A 9,145-nucleotide genomic window follows, 5' to 3' on the forward strand; every position below is an offset into this window, starting at 1 on the left:
TGTTAAGTGCTGTCGAGTCGGTTCCGACCCATAACGACCCTGTACAGGGTTTCCGAGGCTGTAAATCTTTACGGGAACAGAATGCTTCATCTTTCTCCCGTGGAGCGGCTGGTAGTTTTGAACTGCTGGCCTTAAGGTTTGCAGCCCGATTCATAACCACTACGCTACCAGAGCTCCTTAATAGACTCATATGCATGTGAAAATTGCAAAATGAATACCAAAGACTGTGGAAGAACTGATGTATTTGAGTTATGGTGTTGGAGAAGAATATTAAAAGTACCATGGACTTCCAGAAGAATAAACAATGCTTCATAGATGTTGTGATGACAAGACTTCAGACGTATTATCAGGAGGGACCAGTCCCTGGAAGAGGACATCATGCTTGGTAAAGTGGAAGATCAGCAAAAAAGAGGAAGACCCCCAATGAGATGGATTGGCACAGTGGCAACACTAATGGGCTGAAGTGTAACCATGATTGTGAGGATAGCACAGGACCGGGCAGGCAGTGTTTCTTTTTGTTGTGCATAAAGTCGCTATGAGTCAGAACCAACTCAATGGTACCTTACAACACCAACAATTCCAATTTCACCAGTTTCATATGCACTCATATGTATGTGCGTGTGTGTGAAGCTCTGGGTAACATTTTCCCATGTGCAGATTTATGTAACAACCACCACAATCAATACACCGTACTGTTCCATCTTAGGAAGTATCCTGGGGAGGTTATTATTATTATTATTTTAATGTTTTTTTAATGAAGTATGTGATAGTTTTCATGGGAGAACATTAACTTTCAATCATATTTCATTGCTATGGTTACAATCCCCTTCATGCATCATCAACCAACCAAAGGATATACCCTGCAAGCCTGCCCCTTGGTTGTCAGCCCCTCTCCCTCTCTGGGTCTAGAGTCCCCAGCCGCTCCATCTCTGGTGTCACGGTTTCTTTGGGTAGGGTCCCGCACTCTGCTGTTCTCCCTTGATGGTCCCAGGGACCTCTGCTCCTGAACTGCAAAGTCAACCACTCCCCTCCTTTTGCTACATAATGTCCACCTTTACATTTCCAACCCTTGAAGTCAGTCCTGATAGCAGTTATTCACTATTGTGCCACATGAGACCTATCCCCATTTCCTTTCATCAGCCCTGCCCAGACAGATTGGATGCTACTCAGTGGAGATTTTACCTTCCTCTTTACCCTCTGGATTTAGGCTCCCTCTTAAAAGCTTGTAAGCCAGTCACTTCTTGCCTTTGCAGCCCCCCATTATGGGTAGCCAATGTCTAAGTTGCCCATCCTTGTCTACCCTGTGTATCGAGGGGGTTGGGAATAATCCTCACTGAAAAGATTTTTTCCCTTGTTGAGATACTGCATCTGTAGGTGTCGGTCAAGTTCATCAAATTGTATCAGATTACTCTTTTTTCCCTCTTCTTCCAGTTGAGTTCTGATCATCCAGCCATTGAAGCCAGGTCAAGTGGGTATTATCTGCAAGTGTGGGTGTTCTTGTGCATATGTCCTCACTTCTTATCCGCTGGATGCTTCACTCTCCACTGTAGTCCTCTGTGGCTTTGTCGCTGACTCTGGGACCAGGAGACCCCAGGTCTTGCCATATTGCTGGCCAATCAGGTCTCCACCCGGGTTCACAGAAGTCTATGGACCATGATAGGGCTTCGCTCACAGCTTCATTGCTGTTTTCCCCTCAATTCCCCTTCTCGGTGACCAACGTGATCACCAGTCAGAGTACATATCTGCTCGTGTATTCCCATTGAGTCTTAGTCTTGGAAGGGGGTTTGCCTTGAGGGGACCCAACCACATGCCTTGATGTCTCCTGAGTGAGCAACTTGCTTGTTCTTTTAGTAGTCAGTCAGACTGCCATTATTGTTTTGTATTTTTCCTGTCGATCTTTCTTTCAAGAAGTATCTTCTGTTCTTCTAGCCACTCCAGGCTGGTCTGCTTGTCCTTTCCAGTGGAAATTTCCCACCTCTGAAGATTCTGGATGGGGTTCAGGATTCCATCTATGGTCTTATGTAATGCAGAGGCTCCACAGGAAGCCTCCTTCACTGGGCACGTTATAGCCCCATTTTAGGTATTCCAATTAGTTATAGGCAGAAGACGAACTTACAAGCTTTCTATGGTGATATATCTGGCTATTTTTTTCTCTGGGGAGATTATTTTTAATAGACATTAAAACATAGCCTTCAGTATGGATTATTCTTGAATATGAAGAAAATGAAAATTCTCACAACTGAACTGATATATAATACTATGATAAATGGAGAAGAAATTAAAGTTGTCAAAAATTTCATTCTGCTTTGATCAACAAGCAACACCCATGGAAGCAACCATTAAAAAAATCAAACAATGTATTGCACTGGGAAAATCTGTGGCAAAAATCTTCATTAAAGTTTTAAAGTACAAAGATGTCAGTTGTATGACTGTTGGTAAGTGCTGTCAAGTAGGTTCCGAATCATAACAACCCTGTATAGGGTTTCTGAGGTGTGGGTGGTGAATTTGAACCGCTGACCTTGTGATTCAAATTGACCTTGAAGTCCAGTGCTTATGCTACAGCGCCACACCAGGACTCTAGTTGGATGAGTATGGTTTGTATATGACACCAGTCATGGTCTTTCTATCACCTCATATGCATAAGAAAGTTGAATAATGAAGAAAGAAGACAGAATCAGATTTGGCTTTAAGGTTTGGAGCTGGATTGTACTATAAAACGTCAAGGTTTGGATTTGGGTGATACTATAAAGCTCTGGTGAGCTCTGGTAGTGTAGTTGTTACAAATCAGGCTGCAAACCCTGCTCCTGTAAAGATTTATAGCCTCGGAAACCCTGTACAGGGCTGCTATGAGTCGGAACCGACTCCACGGCACACAGTCACAGCCAAGCCATAAAACTCTGGTGGAGTCCTGGTGTGGCTCTGCGGGTTAATGTGCCATTTGAACTGCAAGGTCGGTGGTTCAGGCTCACCAGCTGCTCCTCAGAAACTCTATGCCGGGTCACTCTGGGTTGGAACTGACTTGATGGCACTTCACAACAACAAATAAAACTCTGGTAGCATAGTGGTTATGAGTCGGGCTGCGAACCGCAAGGTCAGCAGTTCAAAACTACTAGCTGTTCCTTGGGAGAAAGATGAGGCTTTCTGCTCCTGTAAAGATTTATAGTCTTGGAAACCCTATGCAGGGTCCCTGTGAGTTGGAATGGACTCCATGGCACACAGCCATCACCAACCATAAATAAGATCTGGTTTGGATACAAATAAGGCTTTCTTTGTTAGGTTTATTAGGCCATACCACAGTAGGGTGGCTTCCTAACATAATTACTTCTGAGTTACAAAAGGAGCAGAATGAACACAGAGACGCAGAATGAGAAAGGAAGAAGGGCTAGAGACAGCTATATCTGATAGAATTTGTGGTGACTTAGGATCAGCACTAGACTGCTAACCACAAAGCCGGCAGTTCAAACCCACCAGCCACTCCTTGGAAAAGCCATGAGTTGGAAAGGACTCAATGGTACACAACAACAACAACAACTAGAAATTGAAATGAGCTCTGCTGGTGTTGTGGGTTAGATGCTGGGTTGCTAACCACGAGGTCATCAGTTCAAATCTACCAGCTGAGGCTTTCTGCTCCCGTAAAGATTTCAAACTCAGAAACCCTGTTCAGGGTCACTATGATCAGAACCGACTTGACTGTATACAACCATCACCACTAGCCAAGGAAGGACATCCCTTTAGAGCCAGGCTCTAAATCCAGACCTCTAGCCTCTTGAACAAAGAGAAAAAACCCACATGGGTTTTTGTTTTAAGCAGTAAAATCATCATTTTAAATAAATTTCAACCTTTGAGTATGTGTCTTTTTAATATCTAGGAGATAGGCATAAAGCATTTCTTCTAAATACCAAAATATGATGGTTATCTTAAGAAAAAGCAGTTGGTCCTTTGAGTGTAAACCAAACTTGTTGGTCCTTTCATGAAACTCCATTTAACTTGGAAGAATGACTGACAATCTGTGATTATACAGATGAGTATTTGGCAAATGTTTTCTCATCAATGATTGAAGTAAGCCTTTCACTTAAAGAGAACAGCTGACAGACAAGAATATAAAAAATGCCCATTAGATGCGGGACCATGAATGTATTGCTGACCTTTTCAAAAACATTCAGTGGAATGGTGGCGGGTTGAATAAAGACTAAGATTCTGACGTGAGTGGTCAGGCCCAACCTGGAGATAGTGAGAATAGACAGCTCTTCAGGGGAGTTTTAACTGTGATAGCTGGAAGGGAGACGTGGGGTCAAGGAAAGATGTAAAGATGTAACTGTCTTGAGCATATATAAATGATGATGGGAAGGAGAAATGAATGAGAGGGTGCCTAACAATACAGGAGAGCGAGGAATGGTGAGATTCCGGAGAAAGGTTGGAACGTGGGGCTCAGGGATGAAGCTGATGATGGTGGTGCTGATGATGATGTTCATGCGTGTGCTGGTTGAGTAGAGGTGGATGATGCTTTTTGTTGTTATTTTTTAAAAACTTTTTATTGTAAATTGAGTGAAGGTTTACAGAGCAGATCATCAGTTTTACATTCAACAAATCATATGCTTTACTTCATCACAATGATTGCAATCCCCTCCATGTACCAATGGTTAACAGTGTTTACCTGTATTTACTTTAACTCTTGCACTGCTCCCTCTGTCTCCTGCTACCTTCATCTTTGCTCTGTGAGCATCTTACCTTCACTTTTCACCCATGTCAACATCCACTTGTGATATTTGGGTTAGGACAACACAAGGTAACTAAAGCAGATGGATGTGAGCTTGGGGTTTAAATGTGCTGTGCAGTTTAGCCTGGCATTTACCCTCCGGTGATCCGGGGTGGTGTAAACAGTGGATGCATGTGGCTGCTAACCAAAAGGATGGAGGTTGGAGGTTAGAGTCCATCCAGAAGTACCTTGGAAGAAGGGCCTGGCCATTTCCTCCAGAAAAAAAAAAGCCAATGTAAACTTTATGGAGCGTAGCTCTACTCTGATACACGTGAAGTCCCCATGAGTTGGAAACCACTTGATGGATCCATCATGAGGGAATGCCCTGGGTGACTGTTGTTGCTGAAGACTTGCCCCCTGAGCAGACACATAGAACAGATCTAAATCCAAGTCCAGTTCCCTGAAGCTTGAAGCAGAGCAACGTGCTGAGCCCTGCTTGGATCGCTTCAACCAGAATGGACCTGCAAGAGCTGTGAGCATTAGGATCCATGCCTGTTGTTGAAGGACACTGAGTTTTGTTGCATTTGTTATGCAGCATTGTTGAGTCAATAGCTGGGAAACACTCACCCTGCAGAAGCCTGCGGTGCCTGCCTCACTCTGTTAATGTGAGAATTAACTGACGAGATGACTGTGATGTGTTCTAACCAGTACTTTGGCATGCATATTATTACTGCTATTATTGTTATTATTGACAGTCATCTCACACTAGGTTTTGTCCAATACCCCCCTAGTGGATCAAGTAACAACATACATAGATTAATTAGTTAGGGCTGATGAAAGTTTTGGGTGAGAACGATACATGTTTTAAATGGCCCTTTGTCAATACGTTAGCAATCTGCTAGTTTTTCCAGGCCAGGGTTCATGTCCTGCTTGCTTGTGGGAAATCCATGAGGGGGGTACCCCCTTGTATGTCACTGGGAGGACAGTTGAGGGAGCTGACCCTTAGTCCTCTCCAATTGGACCAGCACCTGCGGAGCCGAATACTGGCCCAGTGAACACCAACATGAACATACCCTGGATTTGTTGGGCTTCCTTACTGAGGGCTTTAGAGACGTGTTCCAGCTCCTTACAGATTAGGTTAGAAGGAAGGTGAGAAAAAGAAGAATTGAGACCTTGGTTTATGCTCACACCTTCCCTGGGCTTCTCAAAGTGCCAGACTTTCCTGGTTGGGCTTTCTCAGGACAACCAACAGGGATGCAGGCATATTTCCTACCTCTGTCCTCCCCTCAGCTCCCTTTATGCTGTCGTCTGTCCACTTTCCTTGAGTTAGGTGCCCTTGCCTCTGCCAGGTACAGCGTTCTCTTGTATAGTGAAAACTCTGTTGGAGTCAATGGGTGTTAGCTGAATTCAATGTGATTGTTCTCTCTACATCTCTGCAGCTAAAAACTTAGAGAAAACCACACTGTGCCTCCACCAAGACTGATTTCTCACTGGAGGCCACCCCACCAGATCTCTTGGAGGTATGTGGTGGTAGTGGTTGTGTGCCATTGAGTCAGTTCCAACTCATAGCCACCCTGTACAGGGTTTCCAAGCTCTATGGAAGCAGAAAGTCTCATTTTTATCCCATGGAATGGCTGGTAGATTTGAACTGCTGACCTTGCGGTTAGCAACTCAGCTCATAATCCACTATGCTAGCAGATCTCACTGCGAAGTGTGTATACACCTCTTATTAAAAGGTCTTTGACTCTATTCTTTGAGACAAATTACCCATTTGCCAAAAGTAAACCCTTATTAACCAAGTTATTTGAACCAATGGTACCCTTTTATTAAGTAATAATTTTCCTTATCTTTTAGTTTCTAGCCTATCTCTTGTCATGGATTGAATTGTGAGAACTTCCCAGAACCAGGAGAAAATCAATGTTGAAACACATGGCGATCGCCGAGGGACTCCGGGCTCACAGATGTTGAATGGAGACAAGGACCCCTCCCCAGAGCTGACAGAGAGAGAAAGTTTAACCTCGAGAGCTGATGTCTTAAATTTGGACTTCTCACCTCCTAAACTGTGAAAGAATAAATTTCTGTTTACTAAAGCTATTTGTGGTATTTGTATTAGAGCATCACTAGATAACTAAGACATTCTTTGGTAAGATATGTGTGTGTGCTTCTGGCCTTTGGAAGTGTCTGCAATGACTGAAGTTGTTGCAGCCATTGTGAGAACATGAAGAACAACAAGTTGACAATAGTGAGATACAAACAGTCTGGGTCTTGTTCATATTGTTAAGATGCTGGACCATCTCTGAAGTTCCTAGTTGGTACTTTACTGCATAGGCTTTTGTTAGCGAGATTTCTGTTGTTGTTGTTGTTGTTGTGTGCCATCTGTTAGGTACAGCCTAACATTTACATTGATGTCAAGAAATCAAATTACATATTGCATTAGGCAAATCTGCTGCACAAGACCTTTTTAAAGTGTTGAAGAGCAAAGATGTCAGCTTGAGGACTAAGGTGTGCCTGGACCCAAGCCATGGTATTTTCAATAACCTCGTATGCATGCGAAAGCTGGACAGTGAATAAGGAAGACTGTAGAAGAATTGATACATTTGAGTTATGATGTTGGAGGAGAATATTGAAAGTGCCATGGGCTGCCAAAAGAACCAACAGCTCTGTGTTGGAAGAAGTACAGCCAGAGTGCTACTTGGAGGTCAAGATGGCCAAACTTAGTCTCTCGTACTTCAGACATATTGTCAGGAGGGACCAGTCACTGGAGAAGGATATCATGTTTGGTAAGGTGGAGGGTCAGAGAAAAAGAGGAAGACCCCCAATGAGATGGATTGGCCAAGTGGCAACATCAATGGGCTCAAGCGTGGCAACAGTAGTGAGGTTGGCCCAGGATCGGGCAGTGTTTCGTTCTGTTGTGCATAAGGTTGCTATGAGTCGGTACCAACTCGATGGCATCTAACAACAACAACAAAGAAGCTCTGATGGTGCTGTCAGACAGATGTTGGACTGCTGACCACAACGTCAACTGCTCAACCCCTCAGCTTCTCTGCAGGAGAAAAATGAGGCTGTTTGCTCCCCTAAAAATTCACAGTCTTGAAAGGCCTATATAAGGTCACTGTGAATCCAGAATTGACTCAATGGCAGTGGGGTGTTTTGTTTGTTTGTTTAAAAAAGCAGTATTGGGAGACAGTTTTCCAGGTGTCTCTTCTGCTTCTATAGAGGTACTTTTGATAGGGTGGATCATGACAAGCTGTGGACAACATTGTGAAGAATAAGCATTCTGAAACACTTACTTGTGTTCCTGAGGAACCTATACATAGACCAAGAGGCAGTTGTTTGAACAGAACCAGGGAGCACCTAATGGTTTAAAATTAGGAAAGGTGTACACCAGGGTTATATTCTTTCACCATACTTATTCAATTTGCATGCTTAGCGCATAATCTGAGAAGCTGAATTATATGAAGAAAAATGTGGCATTAGGATAGGAGGAAGACTAATTAACAACCTGTGATATGCAGATGATACAACTTTGCTTGCTGAAAACGAAGAGAACTTAAAAGGCTTAGTGATGAAGATCATAGCCTTCGATATAGGTTACATCTCAATGTAAAGAAAACAAAAAGTTCTCACCACTGGACCAATAAACAGCATCCATATAAATGGAGAAAAGATCAAAGTTGTCAAAGACTTTATTTTGCTCAGATCAACCATCAACATTTATGGAAGCAGCAGTCAAGAAATCAAACAATGTATTGCATTAGGCAAATCTGCTGCACGAGACCTTTTTAAAGTGCTGAAGAGCAAAGATGTCAGCTTGAGGACTAAGGGCACCTGACCCAAGCTATGGTATTTTCAGTAACCTCATAAGCATGCAAAAGTTGGATTGTGAATAAGGAATACTGTAGAAGAATTGATGCATTTGAATTATGGTATTGGAGGAAAATATTGAACGTACTATGGACTTACAAAAGGTCAAACAAATCTGTGTTGGAAGAAGTACAGTCAGAGTGCTCCTTGGAAGCCAGTATGGCCAGACTTTGTCTGTCATACTTTGAACATAGTATCAGGAGGGACCAGTCACTCGAGAAGGATGTCATGTTTGGTAAAGTGGAGGATTGGAGAAAAAGAGGAAGACCCCTAATGAGATGGATTGGCACAGTGGCAGCAGCAGTGGACTCAGGCGTAGCAACAGTTGTGAGGTTGGTGCAGGACCGGGCAGTGTTTCATTCTGTTGTGCATTGGGTCACTATGAGTCGGTACAGACTTGATGGCACCTGACAAGAACTCTTCTGCTTCTGCACATCTCGTGAGCAGAGGCACTGACAAATTTTGTTCTGAACTCTCTTTTCCAAGGATGGCTGTATAGCAAATATCATTAGAAAATAAAGAGAATGTCTGTTTCTGAAACAGAGGACAGATTTTTCTGCTGACCAGTATAATAAATAGGTGTCC

General features: G+C 43.2%; 1 pseudogene; it reads left to right on the forward strand.

Moving 5' to 3' along the window:
* LOC102842713 overlaps window positions 1–6,762 on the forward strand; it is a 12,065-nt pseudogene extending 5,303 nt beyond the window's left edge.
* Window positions 6,763–9,145: the final 2,383 nt, after the last annotated feature.

This window comes from Chrysochloris asiatica, unplaced genomic scaffold (assembly GCF_000296735.1).
Source record: "Chrysochloris asiatica unplaced genomic scaffold, ChrAsi1.0 scaffold00344, whole genome shotgun sequence".
In the NCBI taxonomy this organism is placed as follows: Eukaryota; Metazoa; Chordata; class Mammalia; order Afrosoricida; family Chrysochloridae; genus Chrysochloris; species Chrysochloris asiatica.